Source organism: Pomacea canaliculata, linkage group LG7 (genome assembly GCF_003073045.1).
Source record: "Pomacea canaliculata isolate SZHN2017 linkage group LG7, ASM307304v1, whole genome shotgun sequence".
NCBI lineage: Eukaryota > Metazoa > Mollusca > Gastropoda > Architaenioglossa > Ampullariidae > Pomacea > Pomacea canaliculata.
The window spans coordinates 3,389,044-3,409,886 of NC_037596.1; the positions used below are offsets into that span (position 1 = coordinate 3,389,044).

General features: G+C 36.0%; 1 long non-coding RNA gene across 1 annotated transcript; it reads left to right on the plus strand.

Moving 5' to 3' along the window:
* Positions 1-7,218: 7,218 nt before the first annotated feature.
* On the plus strand, positions 7,219-8,819 carry LOC112567834. Its single transcript, XR_003099910.1, has 3 exons — positions 7,219-7,253; positions 7,827-8,007; positions 8,578-8,819. It is a non-coding gene; the product is annotated as an uncharacterized LOC112567834 (long non-coding RNA).
* The last annotated feature ends 12,024 nt before the right edge of the window (positions 8,820-20,843 follow it).

Below are 20,843 nucleotides of genomic sequence, written 5' to 3' on the forward strand. Positions count from 1 at the left end.
TAAGAACAACTGTAATAATCATCATGGCTTTGGTGTGGCTGCAAGCAGCAGTTGTTGACGGGGTACGTAGTAAACTCTTATGTTTGAAACATTTTTTGAAAATAGTGATAAATGATTTGTTTTCAATATTCGGTGAATTCAACTGCTTTGAAGTATTATACACAATGTGATGACTTCAAAATACCTAGCACGAAGCGTATCGAAGCATATTACTTACTATACAGGGCTTCTGCTAAGGTAAAATTCTTTGGGGTCCCAGGGACCCCTTCTTCAGATTTCTAAGGGGTCCCAGATTACCTCTAAGGGGTCCCTTTACAATGTGCAAAAAAATCAACAAATTAACTATACTTTGCTGAACTGCCTTTCAGTGCACACAAAGCACTGTAATGTCTAGTCAGAAACGGCGAGATTTCTGTGCCATGAAGAGTGTGCAAGCATCTGTGATGAGCTTATGAGCTCACTGTACTTGCGGTGCTCACTTTCTTTCCGTTTCTGAGACGATGATTCTAACCACGCTGTCAACGACATCTTGGAACTCTTCCCAGTAAGGGAAAAAACCTCAGTGCAAGGGAAGTAACTCACACCTTGTAGCAGACGACGACAAAAGATTGAGCTACGATGTCAGACACTACCCTTCCCAATTTTATATCTGTTCTTCGCCTAAATTTGAAGGGGTCCCCTGGGACCCCATTGACGAAAATTGAAGGGGTTCTCCGAACTTTTGCGTGAACAGAAGCCCTGAATATACAATATTGACCTTTGATCAGTTTGCGACTTCTTTTTACAAGCTGTGTGACTTGCAAACACACACACAAACAAACACACACACATTCACACAAACACACACACCATCACTAGCAAAGATTCATACTGTGCTTTAATGTTTAGTTTAAATTTCATTTTATTTTTTTTATTTCTTTTTCAAAAAAGACCGACTTCATTTTGTTTTGTTTTTTTTAAACCTAGCTTTTATGCTTTAAACCTACCTTTGATTTCTACGTGAACAGAAAATCTATTTTTTTTAGGCAATGGACGTTGGAAGAAAAACATGTCAGTAATTTTCTACCTTTGATGTGTCTATACCTGACTGTAAAAGATGAGCAGCAAAACTAAGCTATTGAATATAAGAGCCTGCTCTGTTGTCTTCACATTTAGAGGTTTTTCCCAGGCCGAGTCCAGCACCATCGCATTTTCTTATAGATGTTGAGATGTCGACTGTTTGCACGTAACAATGCCAACAGGTGATCCACCTCTTGGTGATAGGCAAACTCATCGTTGTTCTTCCTGAGATTTGTTACCATAGTAACGATGGTATGCTTCATTTTATAAATGAATTTATGATAGAGGACACTGTCATGGGTACAGACAGCACAGGACAGAAGTGAGTACAGAACCTTAATGTTGGCCTGTGGTGATCACAAGGATGTTAGATAAGCTTTTATTTACTGTGACACTGTCTGAAGTATTTGCGTCTGTTGTCTTCACCCACCAGCACGAGCACTAAGAAGTCTTAGCAGTTACACTGGTCTACAGTGGAGTGAAAATATTTCATTTACTTATGCACTTAACCAAACACTACATAAGATGATAATGTATTGTGACTGTACTTGTTCAGTAATGTTGTCATTGTTGTTTGTTTGTTTTTGTTCTAGTGCATTCAAAACGATGATAAGTGTTCCGTTTACAATACATATCCGTGTTTCTCAAATTCGCTCTGCGTGAGTGTTCCTCATCTGGGTAATAGATGCAAGGACAGAGGGGACATCTGCTCGACAGGGCCTGGAGGTGTCCAGACTTGTCTAAAGCCTGCATGATAACGTAAAAGGAGATTATCAATCAGTAAGCTGAAAGTTAATCCACCTTTACATTTTTTTGGTCTATTTTCATCAACCATTATCGCTGGATCGTATGAACCCGATGTGACATATTTCGAAGAAAGAGAACAAACTGTAAAAATTCACGATGCATAAGTATACGATGTAAATAAAAGGTGTATATGTAGTATTACAAACGATTGTGGTACTAAATGAAGATACGTGTACGTGTAGCTATACATCAATGTAGAAGTTTGTTTTTTACAAGTTATTGATACTAAATAATATGTTGTAAGAGGTGTTTTTTAGAAACCCATTAAAAACATACACGAGCTCTCTCTTATACCATAAAGAAATCAAGAATCATTCATTGTCTAAAACTTCTGATTAATTAATCAAAATTAGGTGACAAGGAGAAAACATTTCCTAATCTTGTAGTCATTGTATCAGAGTAAACAGCGTAAGCTAAGTTATCAACAATGTGTTGTGTAAATTTTGTTGAAAACGTGTAATGCTTGCACTAGTCGTGCGTATAGTTATTGTCAAGAACAAGTCGACATTATGTTACATCACTTGATTTTTGATTTTTTGATTTTTTTTTGTTGTTGTTGCAGTGGTCTCGAATTGACGAGGACTTCAAAATGTTTCAGGGATACAAGCTGTCACGACAAAGGTTAAAAGCCGAGTGGATTGTACCCTAAAATTCTGAAACTATAAATATTGTTCTACTGAAGATTGATGAGTAAACTGAAAGTTACTTTCTGTCTTTGCTTTGTTTATTTATTATTATATTATTATTTATTTGTTTATTAATCAACTAATGTCCATGGAAAGTAAAATAAGTGAGTATTATGTGTGTGTGTGTTCTAAAAGCATCTGATCCTTACTTTTCAACTATTCTAAATGAAAAAACAGATAACTCTGGTCTCTCATTAGAAGGTGGAAGCAAACAGGCTCAAAAACAGTATAAAAAGAAATAATATTTTAAAAGAATTAAGTAGTGCATCTTTCTGACCGATAAAAACAAAGCTTATAAACACAGCTTTAAAACTTTTCACAAGTCTAATACAGTGGTACCTCGACATACGAGTTTAATTCGTTCCGTAACCTTGCTCGTATGTCAAATTGCTCGTATCTCAAAGCAATTTTCCCCATTGAGATTAATTGAAATGCCATTAATCCGTTCCAGCTCCCAAAACACCACCTCAGTTGTTTTTGTTAAGTGTTTTTGAATAAGAAAAAGTGTATTTGCAAGAAGAAACATTTATTTATGAATAACGAATACATATTCTATAAAAACATATTAAATTCTTCGTTTGTGGAAGTGTGTGGGATCTGCTTCAGCAAATCACCGTAATCGCTCGTGCCTTCTCACACATGATGCTTTGTGTTAAGGTGTCTCCTTTGAGCTGCTTCTCTGTCACCCACACAGTCAATAGTTTCTCCATCTTTTCATGGAGAGAAGTCCGGAGCTTTAAAATTATTGTAACGCCCCTAGCTGGCGTTTGTACCCTTTATCAACTCCTGTTTAAGCTCAGAACATATCATTGATGTGCTACACCCGTACATCCTCGCCAAGTCAGTTACTCGCACACCTTGCTCATGTTTTTCTACGATTTCGCGCTTTAATTCAATAGACATCATCTTCTTCTTCGGACCCATGGTTATAAAAATAAATGTGATAATGTTTTGTAAATGTACAAAAAGCAAAAAAACGCGAACCCAACTTATCAAAAATGCTTCGAAAACGAGGGAAACAAGCACACAACACAGACTGAGGTCTAGTCTGAGGTGGGAGAAACTGTTAGACGCTGCACACGACCCCAACATCCGCACCGCATGTTGGGGTCGTGTGCAGCGGTGTAGTGTGCGATTCCTCGTATCTCAAATCTTGCTCTTATCTCGAAGCAAAATATCGCTCGCTCGGCGGCTCGTATCTCAAAACACTCGTATGTCAGGGCACTCGTATGTCGAGGTACCACTGTACTTAAAACCTAGTATGAAAGGAAAATAAACAACGTGTAGGCAAGTGTGCAATAGGCATTTGTGAAGAAACTCGTTCTACACCATCAACTAGAAAGAGAGAGAAAGAGGGATTCTCTTTAATTCATTTGCATTGTCTGACTAAAGCTTATGACAATTTTCTTCAAAAATCTGGCGCAATTACAGGAAAGTATCAAGTGGCCAAATCTCATTCCTTTTGTGTATAAAAGATGTTGAATTCAACAAATAATATTAAAATTTCTCGACCATATGAAGCTGACTTATCGTCTGATAATTTTTGATTTAAAAACGGTAAAAAGGAAAAGGTAATAACACATTGAGTTTCATTCGACTGCTAGAGACGAACACATTTATTGAACAATCCATTTTAAAATTTGCCTCAGGTAGAATTTCTCTTTGACCTCCTGATAATTACCTTAAACGTGTGAATGGACGTTTGTGATAGATGTCACCACAAATTTAATGAAATAAAATATTCACTCATATTCCACCAGCAGCATCTGCTATATATTATGTCCATCTGTTAATTTCCAATGTCATAAGGAGAAATTGATTTTCTGAAAAGAAATCCAATGTTCATTTTAGAATTAAGCTTTTATAATTTATTATTTACTTTGTAGTGTTATTTACTAAATAAAGAATTTATATGTGTGGCATCTGAAAAAAGGATCACTACAAATGGTTAGCAAATGGTTGATCATTATGTGGACAGAAACAATATTTACAATATTCTCAAATAAAAATGCTCGAAAATAAAATCATTTTCTCCCTTCACACCTCGACACTATGTTTGTCACCACGACAAGTGACTGAAAAACAGTCTAAAATGTATGAGAACTTCATGACCAGTAAGATAGCAACGCTTAAAGGGATTCTAAAGGTAAAATAAAACTGCTTAGAATCGCGTAAAGAGTAGGATAAATTTGAATCTCGTCTATTTATATGTGTGTTCATGTGGAAAACGTTGAAGAATTTTAGTAGAATGTTGTGTTTAATAAGAGAAATGACACGGGACTCTTTTTTTGCTTTCACGAAGTCTCGTTCTCCGTCACGTGACCCTATGACGTGGGGTTTCCATAGTGAGAACCATGCCTCGAGAATGTGCTGCACCCGACTGTCAGGAACAGATGAGAAAAGATTCAAAATTGTCTTTTCATCAGTTTCCGAAAGACAGAGCCTTACAAGCCTTACACACAGAGTGCGTCATAGAATATACAAACGTCAAATCTTCGCAATGATACAGACACTTCCTGTCAGAGACTGACGTCACAACAAGACTCTGACGTCACAATAAGACTCGTCTGCTTGACCATCTCGGGAAGCTATCGTGGTTACTCGGCGGAAGGACACAAGGGTCAATTTCACTGGATATTTTTCACTTTTTATAAACATCGGCAACCGAAATAAGCTAATAAGTGGTAATTAAGTGAGAAACGAATCATTTATTTCTCCTGTATTGCTCTCGTGGTCTGTCATTGTAACTAAATATACTTTTGAAACGTTTGACCGTCGCCACAGCCTTATCACAAGCCTTGAGTATCCCTTGAATGATGATGCGTGTAACGCTTTGAGGAGAGTGCGTTACGAATGTATGCGATAGCCTGTAAACCTGTAAACTTTGCACTCTTCCATATTTTTAAACAAAAAAAGTACGGCCAACAATTAACACATTTAGTGTTTCTTTTTTATTAAAAAAATGGTAATGAAATGAGAAAGAAGATAATAAAACTGTTCTATTGCCTACTGTCTACACACACACACTATAGGTGCAGAAGTCCGACGGACGAATGAGACATCGCTAAGATGGTGTATCGTTGGTACAGTCTGTTGTCCGGTCAATTATATCTAGGTTATATCCAAACGAGCGTAACGCTAAAGCTGGAGATCAAAATGCTCGAAGTTCAAGGCAACACCCGCTGTACCTTGTGTTGGTGTAGTCGCCATACTCCTCGTCGGTAGGAAGGTGTCGTTCAGGTCTACCCTTCTGTAGATATGTTTTAGACTACGTTGTAATGTGATGCTAAAACTTCGTAAGTCTGTCCACAACACATATCCCCCGCAGTACACCCTCTCATACCAATATAGACACTACACTGCTCCTCAGCAGACAAGACGATGATTCAGCTCCACCTCTGATGAGGATGAACGTTGGCGTCCGTTAACAATGTCGCGCTACACTTTGGAGGTCTTAGTCCTCAAGCTGCTCGTCTCTGACTGTCCAGGGCAACATTCGTTTCCAAACTTAACTCGCTCCTCTACTTCTGTTGACCAATCAGGCCATTAGCAACGCGGTAACTAGGACGACTGCTTAGCGATCCTTCGTAGGGCCCATGCCGACCAATCATAATCTCTGTACCGTGTAGTCGCCATGGCTCCCACCTGCAGTCGCAGTAGTTACGCCTATGACAACTTTCCCTACGTCAAAACACATCGTATGACGTGAAATAATCCGCGTGGGGATTGCGTCAGCATTCGCGTTACTTCTCTCCCCTGGTATTACAGACAACAAACTTAGAACAAAATTAGAATAAAAAAATTACATCCGCATACATCGCGAATCGTTACAATGCGGTACAGGTACTTAATTTCCTAGAGTAGAATTGCGAAGAACTTAGTCAGGTAGCACGTTGGTCATGGTTCAGGGTTCAAAAAATGAGAAGGAAACAGATTGAAAAAAGCTTTCGTCTTTACAAGAAAGCAATCTGTCGATGAAAAATCACATGCGTTTTAAATGAAATGTTAATTAATTTTCTATTTGTCTTAATTTAATTATATAAACACCTGTCAGAGTGGGCAATAAGCTTAAAGGACATTTTAAAAAATAAAAGTTCTATCAAAAACTGACTGCTTTGTTGGAGACTGCCATTTCGTTTAATAGAAATTTGTAAGAGGATATATGTTTCCATAATGAGTTTAATTCTGTCGAGAAATTTTCGATTTATTTAAGTATAAAATTTCCTGATATTTATGGATTGGCATCACTGTGTTATATTAAATTGCATTCATGGTTTGTTTAAAATATTAAAATGTCTGAGTCCGAAAGCAAATGAATAAAATAAAATGAATATCCTTCTCTCTTGCTCACTTTCTCTTTTTTCAGGTATATAACGAGCACTGGAAATGTCTGTTTTTAATAACGACACGTCAACACTTACGGAGACATCAAGGTAGCGTTCAATACTTTTGTGAGTCTAATCAGTGACTTGTTTACCTTATGTCGTCATGTCATCAATTATCTGTATGCTTTTGGTTGTTGTTGTCTGTCGTTCCATGAGATAACGAATCAAAGTTTTATTTTGTTTGTCTTCTCTTAGTTTAAAATTTCCAGTCCTTCTCCAAAAGAAGACATTATCTGTTGTGATGGCCATGAAACTCAGAACAACTGTAATAATCATCATGCCTTTGGTGTGGCTGCAAGCAGCAGTTGTTGACGGGGTACGTAGCAAACTCTTATGTTTGAAACATTTTGTGAAAATAGTGATAAATGATAATTTCTTTTCAATGTTTGCGACATGTTTTTACTACGACCTGTGTGACTTCCAATCACACATACAAACACAAACACACGCACACAGTAGACACTTTATTCTGTGTTTTACTCTTCAATTTAATTTTTATCCCATTTATACATGTCTGTGTAATAAAAACCCACCATAATTTCGTTTTTTTAGAATCTAGCGTTCATGCTTTAATAGTACATTTTATTTCTACGGGAAAAAGAAAAGGTAATTTTGTGGCAAGTGACGTTGCAAGAAAAAACATGTCTTAGTAATGCCTGTGATGATCACAAGGATGTTAGATAAGCTTTTATATACTGTGACACTGTCTGAAGTATTTGCGTCTGTTGACTTCACTCACCAGCACTTAGCAGTTAGACTGGTCTACAGTGGAGTGATAATATTTTCATTTACTGATAGAAGTTAAGCAAACACTACATAAAATGACAATGTATTGTGACTGAACTTGTTGAGTTATGTTTTCATTGTTGTACGTTTGTTTTTGTTCTAGTGCAATGCAAACAAGAACTTATGTGACAGTTACTCACCACCGTGTTGCTCAAATTCGGTATGCGTGATAGTTCCTAGTGTGGGTAATAGATGCATGGACAAAGGGGACATCTGCAGGACAGACCCTGATGGTGTCCAGATATGTCTAAGTCCTGCATACCATTAAAGGAGATAATCAATCAGTAAGCTGAACGTTAATCCACCTTTACTTTTGTTTTGTCTATTTTCATCAACCATTATCGCTGGATCATATGAAGCCGATGTGATATATTTTGAAGAAAGAGAACGGACTGTAAAAATTCTCGATGCATAAGTATAAGATGTATGTACAAATGTGTTTTACTATATAAAGATACCTCTACGTGTAGCTATACACCAATGTAGACGTTTGTCTTTTGAATAAGTTATTGACACTAAATAATATGTTGTAATAGGTCTTTTTTAGGAACCCTTTAAAAACATATACGAGCTCTCTCTAATACCCTAAAGAAATGAACAATCATTCATTGTCTAAAACTTCTGATTAATTAATCAAAATTAATATACAAGGAGAAAACATTTCCTAATCTTGCTGTCATTGTATCAGAGTAACAAGTTTGAGCTAAGTTATCAACAATGTGTTGTGTACATTTTGTTTAAAAAGTGTAATGCTTGCACTAGTTGTGAGTATAGTTATTGTCAGGAACAACTCGACATTGTGTTACATCATTTTATTTTTTTTTTTGATTTTGTTTTTATTTTTGTTGTTGCAGTGGTCTCGAATTGACGAGGACTTTAAAGTGTTTCAGGGATACAAGCTTTAACGACAAAGGTTAAATGCCGAGTGGATTGTACCCAAAAATTCTGAAACTATAATGATTGTTCTACTTATGATTGATCAGTAAACTGAAAGTTACTTTCTGTCTTTGCTTTGCTTATTGTATCAACCAATGTCCATGGCAAGTAAAATAAGTGTGAATCATGTGTGTGGGTGTCTTAAAAGCGTCTGATCCTAACTTTCGAAATATTCTAAATGAAAAAAACAGATAACTCTGGTCTCTCATAAGAAGATGGAAGCAAACTGGCTCAGAAACTGTATAAAAAGAAATAATATTTTAAAAGAATTAAGTTGTGCAGCTTTCGGATAGATAAAAACAACAATTCTAAACAGAGATTTACAAATTTTCACAAGTCTAATATTTGAAACCTAGTATATAAGGAAAACAACCAACGTGTGACATATGCCCATTGTTCCGGACTCATTTTTTTATAACCTTTTCGTTTGCTGTAAAATTATGAAGACTATTCTTTCTTTTAAGCGAATTTGATGCTAAGTGTAAAGTCAGTTTTCTTTTAATTACACTCAATTTATTTATGATGGCATAGTAATTATAAATATCTACTTTCCGCGACAGACGACACTAGGTAATAATGTTTGTAGACGCTGGAGGCTCTTAAGAACATTAAAGATCAGTGTGTAAGTAAAACATAAATACGGAGAAATGATCATTTCTCCTCTCTCACACGATTTCTTTCTCTCTCTCACACCTACTCACGTACACATGTATGAACTAACCCACGTGCCCGAAACCAACCGTTGTAAGTATCAAGTTTCATAATCAGTAAGATAACTACCCTTAATGATGATGCGGTACAGGTACTGACTGAAGTGAAATGATTTTTTTTGCTTGCTGCATGTTTAACTTTTCCACACACACACCAACACTCGCACTTGTTCACACACAGACACATCATTCTCATATACAAATATATTTGTGTTAAGTGAGTCATGATAGTAAGGTTGATTTAAGGGGACACAGCAGGAGTGGACAGGACACAAACGGGTACATGACGGTACAGACAGGTAAACTTCTCGTCGGTTGCAAGCTTCCCGTGCTCCGATGTTAGGGACAGCTTGACCATCTTGACATCATCTGCGAATGTCCATAAAGACGATCTATTATCGCTCTGTACATCATCTACTCAACAAATGATAAATCACATGCGTGTGCAATGAAATGTTCAATAATCTTCCATTTGCCTTAATTTAATTATATCAGCAGCTGTCACAGAGGGTAATAAGCCGCAAAGAGATATTCGAAAAATTCTTCTTCGGGAGAAAATTAAAAAACAGATTACCTTGTTTGGGACTGCCATTTCGTTTAATAGAAAATTGTAAAAGGATATATCTTTCCTTAATGAGTTTAATTCTGTCGAGAAATTTAGATTAAAAAAAAATATCATTATGTTTATGGAATGGCATCGCTGTGTTATCTTAAATTGCTTTCTAGGTTTGTTCACAATATTAAAATCTCTGTGTATGAATGCAAATTAATAAAATAAAATAAATATCCTTATCTCTCTTGCTCACTCTCTCTGTTTTCAGGTATATAACGAGCATAGAAATGTCTGTTTTAATAACGACACGTCAACACTTACGGAAACATCAAGGTAGTGTGTAATACTTTCGTGAATCTAATCAGTGAATTGTTCATCTTAACTCTTAAGATTGTAACACAGAATGAAACTTTCCAGTGTTTGTGTGTGTTTGTTTGAGGGTTTGTGCGTGTGTCTGTGTGTGTTTATGTGTGGTGACAAGTCACACAGTTGGTAGTAAAAACAAGTCGCAAACTGATTAAGAAGCAATATCATTTATAATCAGTGTTCTGCTTTTCACCGTTTCATGCTTAGTATTTAAAAGTCATCACATTGTGTATGATTCTACAAAGCAGCTGAACTCACCGAATATTGAAAAGAAATTATCATTTATCACTATTTTCACAAAATGTTTCAAACATAAGAGTTTGCTACGTACCCCGTCAACAACTGCTGCTTGCAGCCACACCAAAGCCATGATGATTATTACAGTTGTTCTTAGTTTCATGGCCATCACAACAGATAATGTCTTCTTTTGGAGAAGGACTGGAAATTTTAATCTAAGAGAAGACAAAGAAGATTAAACAGAATGAGATTGAAGTTTTGGAGAAATAGTTTGGAATCAAGTTTTTGTTTTATTTTTTTCGCGGCTGCTGTGAGTGATTTAAAGGCAAAACATTTATCTGACTGATTAATATAATATATAAAATGTCTGCATGCCAACCAAACGAAAGCCTGTCTATAATGGGGTAGACATGTCACAAGGAGATGATAACAACATGTAAAGGAGTGCCTTTCTATCAAAACTATTCTTAAATGTTACTTTGGTGATTCAATATATTGATGTTGAAGCAATTTAAAAACGACAGTTCTCGTCCAGTTAGAAAAATAAATGTACTTGCAGAAGTCTAATAAATTTATGCATCTGTGCATAACTTAAAGCTTTGATTCTTTATCTCATATAACGACAGAGAACAACAAAGAAAAGCATACAGATAATTGATGACACCACGAGTTAAGATAAACAATTCACTGATCAGATTCACGAATGTTTTACACACTACCTTGATGTCTCTGTAATATTTTGAACAAACCATGGATGCAATTTAAGATAACACAACGATGCAAATCCATAAACATCATATAATTTTATTTTTAAAAAAATCGAAAATTTCTCGACAGAGTTAAACCCATTATGGAAAGATATATCCTCTTACAATTTTCTATTAAACGAAATGGCAGTCCCAAACAAGGTAATCTGTTTTTTAATTTTCTCCCGAAGAAGAATTTTTCGAATATCTCTTTGCGGCTTATTGCCCTCTGTGACAGGTGTTTGTATAATTAAATTAAGGCAAATGGAAGATTATTGAACATTTTATTCGAAAGACATGTGATTTGTCATCCGAAGCTTGTTTTCTTGTAAAGACCAAATAGTCTTACAATATGTTTGCGTCTCGTTTTTTGAACCCTCATTTCGTCTTTGTAAAGTGAGCTCCACATCCTGTTTTATTGTGTAGATGATGTACAGAGCGATAATAGATCGTGTTTATGGATATGCGTAGATGATGTCAAGATTAACCGTTTGCCCCAGACATCGGGGAACGAGAAGATGGCAACCGATGAGAAATTTACCTGTCTGTACCGTCATGTACCCGTTAGTGTCCTGTCCCCTCTTTGTAAGTGAATATAAATTAATTAATTTTACTATTTTAATTCACTTAATACAAATATATTTCTATATTACAAAAATGTTTGTGTGTTGACGTGCGAGTGTGTGTGTGTGCATGTTTTATGGGAAAGTTTAACATACAGCCACCGGAGAAAAATCATTACACTTCAATCATGACCGAGGTGCGAAAAGACTAAGTTCTTCTTTATTCTACTCTAGGAAATAAAGTGCCTGTACCTCATCATCATTAGGCGTAGGTATCTTACTGGTCATGAAGTTCGACAGTTACAACGGATGGTTTTCTGCACGTGGGTTAGTTCATACATGTGTACGTCAGTGAATGTGTGTGTGTGAGAGAGAGAGAGAATTCGTCTGAGAGACCAGAAATAATTGTTTCTCTGTAAATATGTGTGACCTACACATTGAACTTTAATGTTGTTAGGAGTCTGCAGCGTCTACAAACATTATTAGCTGGTGATGTCTGTCACTAAATTAGATATTTATAATTACTATGCCAATATAAAGGAATTGAGTGTAATTAAATGAAAACTGACTTCACACTTAGCATCAAATTCGATTAAAAGAAAGAAAAGTCTGCATAATTTTACAGTAAACGAAAAGGTTATAAAAAATGACTCCGGTACAACAGGCATATGTCACACGTTGGTTATTTCCTTTCATATTAGGTTTTAAATATTAGACTTGTGAAAGTTTTTAAAGATGTGTTTATAAGCCTTGTTTTTATCTATCCGAAAGATTCACTGCTTAATTTTTTTAAATATTATTTCTTTTCATACAGTTTTTGAGACAGTTTACTTCAACATTCTTATGAGAGACCAGAGTTATCTGCTTTTTTCATTAAGAATATTTGAAAGTTAGGATCAGACGCTTTTAAAACACCCACACACATTACACACACCTATTTAACTTGCATGGGACATTGGTTGATACAATAAGCAAATCAAAGATAGAATGATTAACATTCAGTTTACTGATCAATCATAAGTAGAACAATATTTATAGTTTCAGAATTTTCGGGACAATACACTCGGCATTTAACCGTTGTCGTGACAGCTTGTATCCCTGAAACACTTTGAAGTCCTCGTCAATCCGAGACCACTGCAACAACAACAATAAATGATGTAACATAATGTCGAGTTCTTCTTGACAATAACAATGCGCACTACTAATGCAAACATTAAACTTTTTAAACAAAATTTACACAAAACATTGTTGATAACTTAGCTTAAACTTCTTACTCTGACACAATGACTACAAGACTAGGAAATAGTTTATCAGGGCTTCTGCAGAAGCCCTGGTTTATCCATGTCAACTAATTTTGATTAATTAATCAGAAGTTTTAGACATAGAATGATTCTTGATTTCTTTAGGGTATGAGAGAGAGAGCTCGTATATATTTTTAATGGGTTTCTAAAAAAGACCTATTACAACATATTATTTAGTATCAATAACTTTTAAAAAGACAAACGTCTACATTGATGTATAGCTACACGAACAGGTATCTTCATTTAGTACCACAATCGTTTGTCATATTACGTATACACATTTTATTTACATCGTATACTTATGCATCGTGAATTTCTAAGTTTGTTTAAAGTATATCAAATCAGGTTTATACGATCCAGCGATAATGGTTGATGAAAATAGACAAAACGAATGTAAAGAAGAATTAACTTTCAGCTTACCAAAGTGATGAACCCATGCAGGCTTTAGACAAGTCTGGACACCTCCAGGCCCTGTCGAGCAGATGTACCCTTTGTCAATGCATCTATTACCCACATTAGGAACTACCACGCATACAGAATTACTGCAACACGCTGGTGAATTCAAACACTTGTCGTTGTTCGGAGTGCACTGGAACAAAAAAAAACCCCCATAAATAACAACATAATTTTAGAAGTATAGTGACAATGTTTTGTAATTTTGTGTAGTGTTTGGTCAAGTGCTATAAGTAAATGAAAATATCATCACTCCACTGTAGACCAGTCTAACTGCTAAGAGATGTTAGTGCTGGTTGGTGAAGACAACATAAGCAAATATTTCAGACAGTGTCACAGTAAATAAAAGCTTATCTAACATCCTGGTGATCACCACAGGCCAACCTTAAGGTTGTGTACTCTCTTCTGTCCTGTGCTGTCTCTTCACAGATGACTGTGTCCTGTATCACGAATCTATTCATATAATGAAGTATACCGTCGTTACTATGGTGTACAAATATCATGAAGAACAACGATGAGTCTGCGTATCACCAAGAGGTGGATCACCTGTTGGCATGGTGACGTGACAGCTGTCGACATCTCAACATCTCAAAGGAAAAGTGGTGGTGGTGGACTAGGCCAGGTTAAAACCTCTCAAAGAGGAGACAACAGGGCAGTTTCTGAAGTTTTGCAGTCAGGTATAGACACATCAAAGGCAGAACATTGCTGAGACATGTTGCTCTTTCAAAGTCATTTGCCAAACAAATTATCTTTTCTTTTGCCATAGAAGTCAAATGTAGTATTAATGCATAAAAGCTTTGTTAAAAAACAACATGAAGGCGGGTATTTTTTTTTTAAAAAAAAATGTACAAATGTGATGGAAATTACCTTAAAGATTATAACACAGAATGAAACTTTCCAAAGTTTGCGTTTGTCTGTGTGTGTTTATGTGTGGTGACAAGTCACACAGTTGGTAGTAAAAACAAGTCGCAAAGTGGTAAAGAAGCAATATCATTTATAATAAGTGTTCTGCTTTTCACCGTTTCATGCTTAGTATTTAAAAGTCATCACATTGTCTATGATTCTACAAAGCAGCTGTACTCACCAAATATTGAAAAGAAATTATCATTTATCACTATTTTCACAAAATGTTTCAAACATAAGAGTTTGCTACGTACCCCGTCAACAACTGCTGCTTGCAGCCACACCAAAGCCATGATGATTATTACAGTTGTTCTGAGTTTCATGGCCATCACAACAGATAATGTGTTCTTTTGGAGAAGGACTGGATATTTTAATCTAAGAGAAGACAAAGAAGATTGAACAAAACGATATTGAATTTTTGGAGAAATAGTTTGAATGATGTTTTGTTTTTATTTTTGTCGCAGCTACTGTAAGTAATTTAGAGGCAAAACATTTATCTGACTGTTTAATGTAACATATACACTGTCTTTGTACACCAACAAAACTAAACCCTGTCTGCAAGGGGGAGACATGTAACCGGACGATGAAGTCAAATGATACAACATCTGAATTTGAGTAAAAACTAGAGGATGCAAACAAACACAAGTTGCCATATGGTAGACATTTCACTAGCAGATCAAAACAACAGGTCAAGGAGTGCCTTGCTATAACAAGCTATTGTTGAATTTTACTAAGGAAAATTAATATACTAATGTTAAAACTATTAAAATATCACAGTTATCATATTTGCAGAAATGACATGAAATTATATTTCTGTGCATAATCTAAAGCTTTGATTGGTTATCTCCAACAACGACAGAGAACATGAAAGAAAAGCATACAGATAATTGATGACACGACGAGTTAAGATGAACAATTCATTCATAATATTCACTATAGTATTACACACTACCTTGATGTCTCCGTAAGTGTTGACGTGTCGTTATTAAAACAGACATTTTCAGTGCTCGTTATATACCTGAAAACAGAGAGAGTGAGCAAGAGAGAAGGATTCTCATTTTATTTTATTAATTTACTTTCATACACAGATATTTGAGTATTTTGAACAAACCTTGAATGCAATTTAAGATAACACAGCGAGGCCAATCCATAAATATCAGGAAATTGTATACTTAAATAAATTGAAAAGTTCTCGACAACGGTAAACTCATTATGAAAACATATATCCTCTTACAATTTTTGAGCTTTTTTGTGCAAATGTCCTTAAAGCTTATTACCCTCTGTATCTTAAATTCGCCTGACTGATAAGATTCAATTTATACAAATATATTTGTATATGAAAACAATGTGTGTTTGCGTGCGCGCACGAGTGTGTGTGAGTTTGTGTTTGTCTGTACGTGTGTGTGCGTGCGCAAGTGTTTGTGTGAGTGCGTTCGTGTGCTATGGAAAAGTACTAGTTAAGCATCATGCAAGCGGAGAAAAATCATTTCACTTCAGTCATGACCAAGGTGCAACCAGACTACGTTCTTCCCAATTCTACTCTAGGAAATAAAGTACCTGTACCTCATCATCATTAAGCTTAGGTATCTTACTGGTCATTATGCTCGACAGTTACAACGGTTGGTTTCGTGCACTTGGGCTAGTTCATACATGTGTACGTCAGTGAGTGTGTGTGTGCGAGAGAGAATTCGTATGAGAGAAAAGAAATAATCGTTTCTTTGTAATTATGTTTTATTTACGGACTGAACTTTAATGTTTTTATGAGCCTGCAGCGTCTACAAACTTTATTACCTAGCGTCGTCTGTCGCGGAAACTAGATATTTATAATTAATATGCCATAATAAGGGAAATGAATTAAATTTAAATGGCCTGTACACTTAACATCAAATTCGTTTAAAAGAAAGAATAGTCTGCAGAATTTTACCGCAAACGAAAAGCCTAAGAAAAAGGACCAGTTATATTATGAACAATGATTGTATGTCACAAATTGATTATTTTCCTTTCTAATTAAGTTTTATATTTAAGACTTTTGAACAATTTTAAAGCTCTGTTTAGAAACTTCGTTTTGCTTTATCCGGAAGGTTCACTGAGGTAGATTGCTTCTACCTTCTTATGAGAGCCCAGAATTTTTTTTTATTTAGGATATTTCATAAATTAGGATCAGACACTTTTAAAATATCCACACACATGACTCACAACTATTTTACTTTCCAGGGACATTGGTTGATACAATAAGCAAAGCAATGATAGAATTATTAACTGTCAGTTTACTGATCATTCTTCAGTACAACAATTATTATAAGTTGAGAATTTTGGGGACAATCCACTCGGAATTTGAAACACTGTGAAGTCCTCATCAATTCTAGCTCTCTGCAACAAAAGCAAACAAACAAATAAGACAATGATGTAACATAATGTCGAGATGTTCTTGACAATAACTATTCAGACGACGAGTCCGAGTATTGAACTTAAAACACAATTTACACAACGCTTTGTTGATCACATAGCTGAAACTTGTTACTCTGCTTCATGACTACAGGGCAAGGAAACATTTTCTCCTTATCAATTGTTTTGAAAAATTAATAACAAGGGTTAGGCAATGAACGATTCTTGATTTCTTTAAAATATGTGTGTGTGTGAGAGAGAAAGAGACCGTATATATTTTTAATGGGTACCTAAAAAAGAAACATATTAAGTAGTATCAATAACATTTAAGAAGGCAAACGTCTACATTAATGTATAGCTACACGTACAGGTATCTTCATATACTAACCACAATCGTTTGTAATACAACATGTACACATTTGTACATACATCGTATAATTATGCATCGTGGATTTTTAAGTTAGTTCTCTTTCTTTAAAATATATCACATCGGGTTTATAGGAACCAGCGATAATGGTTGATGCAAATAGACAAAACAAAAGTAAAGGTGGATTAACTTTCAGCTTACTGATTGATTATCTCCTTTTACGTTACCCTGCAGGCTGTAGACATCTTTTGACACCTTCAGACAATATCCAGCAGACGTCCTTTTTGTCCTTGCATACATATTCCAACTCAGGATCTCTCACGCAAACCGAATTTGAGCAACACGGTGCTGTCCAAGTGTTACACTCGAGATTGTTTGCAGTGCACTAGAACAAAAACAAACATGCAGCAGTGACAACATAACTGAACAAGTACAGTCACAATACATTGTCATTTTATGTCGTGTTTGGTTAAGTGCATAAGTAAATGAAAATATTAGCACTCAACAGTAGACCAGTCTAACTGCTAACATGTTAGTGCACGTGCTGGTGGGTGAAGACAACAGACGCAAATACTCCAGACAGTGTCACAGTAAATAAAAGCTTATCCAAAATCCTTGTAGTCACCACAGTCACACCTTTGTTATTTTGATGTTCTCACATTGTGTATGAATCTTGAAAGCAGCTGAATTCTTCGAATATTGACAAGAAATTATCACCTATCGCTACTTTCACAAAATGTTTCAAACATAAGAGTTTGCTACGTACCCCGTCAACAACTGCTGCTTGCAGCCACACCAAAGCCATGATGATTATTACAGTTGTTCTTAGTTTCATGGTCATCACAACAGATAATGTCTTCTTTTGGATAAGGACTGGATAGTTTAGTCTAAAAGAAGACAAAGAAGATTAAACAAAACGAGATTAAATTTTTTGGAGAAATACTTTGGAATGATGTTTTGTTTTTATTTTTGTCACAGCTACAGTAAGTGATTTACAGGCAAAACATTTATCTGACTGTTTACTGTAATATATACACTGTCTTTGTATGCCAACAAAACTAGACCGTATCTACAATTGGGAGAAATTTCACCGGACGATGAAGTCAAATGATACAACATCTGAATTTGAGTAAATACTTAAAGATGCAAACAAATACCAGTTGCCATATGGTAGACATTTCACTAGCAGATCAAACAACAGGTTAAAAAATGCCTTCCTATAACAAGCTATTGTTGAATTTCACTTTGATAAGTTAATATACTTATGTTAAAACTATCAAAATATGACAGTTAGCATCCAGTCACAAATGTAAATGAATTTGCACAAATCTAATGAAATTATATTTCTGTTCATCTCAACCAATGACAGAGAACAACAAATAAAAGGATACAGATAATTGATGACATAACGACTTAAAGGCCGAAGTCGAAATGGGCGTGTTTTCAAATGGTTTCGCCCGTGCGAGGGAAGGTAGGAGTACACGGGGTCAGTACCTGCGGTCAGTTTTCCCTAATTGCTACCCTGGCCCCGAGGCAGGGTGGAGATCGCAGGCGATAAACCGAGCAATAAAACGTCTTTCTCCGCCGAGTACTGGTGTTGGCGGTTAGAAAGCTGGAGTGAACGGTTTGCAACTGAACATACTGTCAGGGTTAGGACCGACAATTGAATGTATTCTCCATCAAATAAAAATAAAAATAAGGGAGAAAGAGATGAACAGCGGAAATGACACAAACACAAAGACAATCGCATTTTAAAACTTTGTTTTGAATGCTTTCGTCTATCTGTTTAAATCTCTCTACAGTGGAACCTCGGTTAGCGAACGCCTCGGATAGCGAATTTTTCGGTTAACGAACAAAAATTTCGCTAAAAATTTGTCTCGGATAGCGAACAAAATTTCGGATAACGAACAGCCACGTGAACCACACGTGACCGACCAGCATGTCATCATTCGCGCTCGAGACAGTTACGATCAGTCGTTCCTTACCTGTGCGCATCCTTCTTATTTAGTGATTGTTGTGCTTTATTTTAATAAGATAATCCTCAATCATGGCTCCAAAGAAGATTAAGAGCAATTAATAGTAGTGAGGTAATGACAAGGACGCGGCCAACAAATGAATTGAAAAAGGAAATGATTTCAAAGTATGAAGGTGGCATGCGTCTGTCGGATATGTGATGTCGTCTTACCGAAGAGTTTTACAAAAAAAGGCAGAAGAAGCAGACACTGGACAAGTTTTTTTCTTCAACCTCAAAGCTACAGAAAAGGGAAGTCTCACCGATTTTATCATGTCACGTGTGCTCATGGAGAGGGGATTCAAAGCAGTAATTCCACCCCTTTCTCCCCACACCTGCTTCCAACCACGTCGTCAACACGGCAAGTTTTCTGTTTAAATGCTTTCGTTAATGTTTTTATGTTTATTTAACTCCATTTATATTGCATTATAACTGTTGTCATTAAAACAAATACCTATATATATACAGCCTGTAACTTTCAAATAGCGAGTCAACAGGGGCTGGGAACCAATTAAATCTATTTCTTTTATTTCTTATGGAAAAAATTGTTTCGGATAACGAACATTTCGGTTAACGAACAGCTTTCCAGAACGGATTAAGTTCGTTAACCGAGGTTCCACTGTATATCTTTCTTCACTCATAAGGGATGATAATATTCAATATTTTCCCCTGGTGACTGACATAAAATACATCTGTTTTGAGTGCAATGTTCGTACCTTTACAAATAGGCAACAACCCACACCTGTAACACAGAACCCATTCACCATCTACAACAGCGGCCCCACGGTCCATGTTTGTCTGTTGGTGAGTACGACAAGGTGAATAACATTGTAGGTCACGTGCATACACATTCAGTCTCGTGCACCTCTTGGCTCAAAGTGAAGATTTCAAAAATGGGTGGACATGTGCTGATCATCTTTGGTTGTCCTAACGGAGGATGACATGTGCACCCAGGAGCACCACGTGGTGGGTGCGAGAGGATGTATGAAAGTATGAATTCCTCAGGCTCAGATGCCATCATTCAAGAGGAAGTTCTCGACCATAACCTGGCAATTAATAAGTTAATGAGAACTGAATTTGTAAGAAACATCAACGAGAGGTGGCACGTTACTCATAAGAGGGGATAATAATATTTAATACTTTCAGTTCATTCCTCCTGATGACTGACCTAAAGTACACAATATTTAATGATAAGTTTGAACTTGGGCTAAAAAAATCGGGATGTAAGTCCCGGTCTGCTTTTGTGTCCTGTCTACTGGATAATTTCTTGAGCGGTGAAAGTCCTCAGTTTCCCTGCAGTCAAGATAGTGGAATATGTAATGTGCCCATGCAAGAACAAACATCATCAGCAATTCCATGTTTGTTTGTTGGTGAGCACGACAAGGTGAAGAATATTATTGATCAAGTTCATGCACATCTGTGTACATAGCAACCGGAAAATAAAATAATAATACTACAGTGTGAACACTAGTGTATATGCACGTCGCACTCAAAACTTGGCAAGCCGAATATTGATATACCCGCTTATGAGGAAAGAAAGATAAGAGATAAAGAGACAGATAAGAAAGCAATAAAATGAAAGTTTGAAA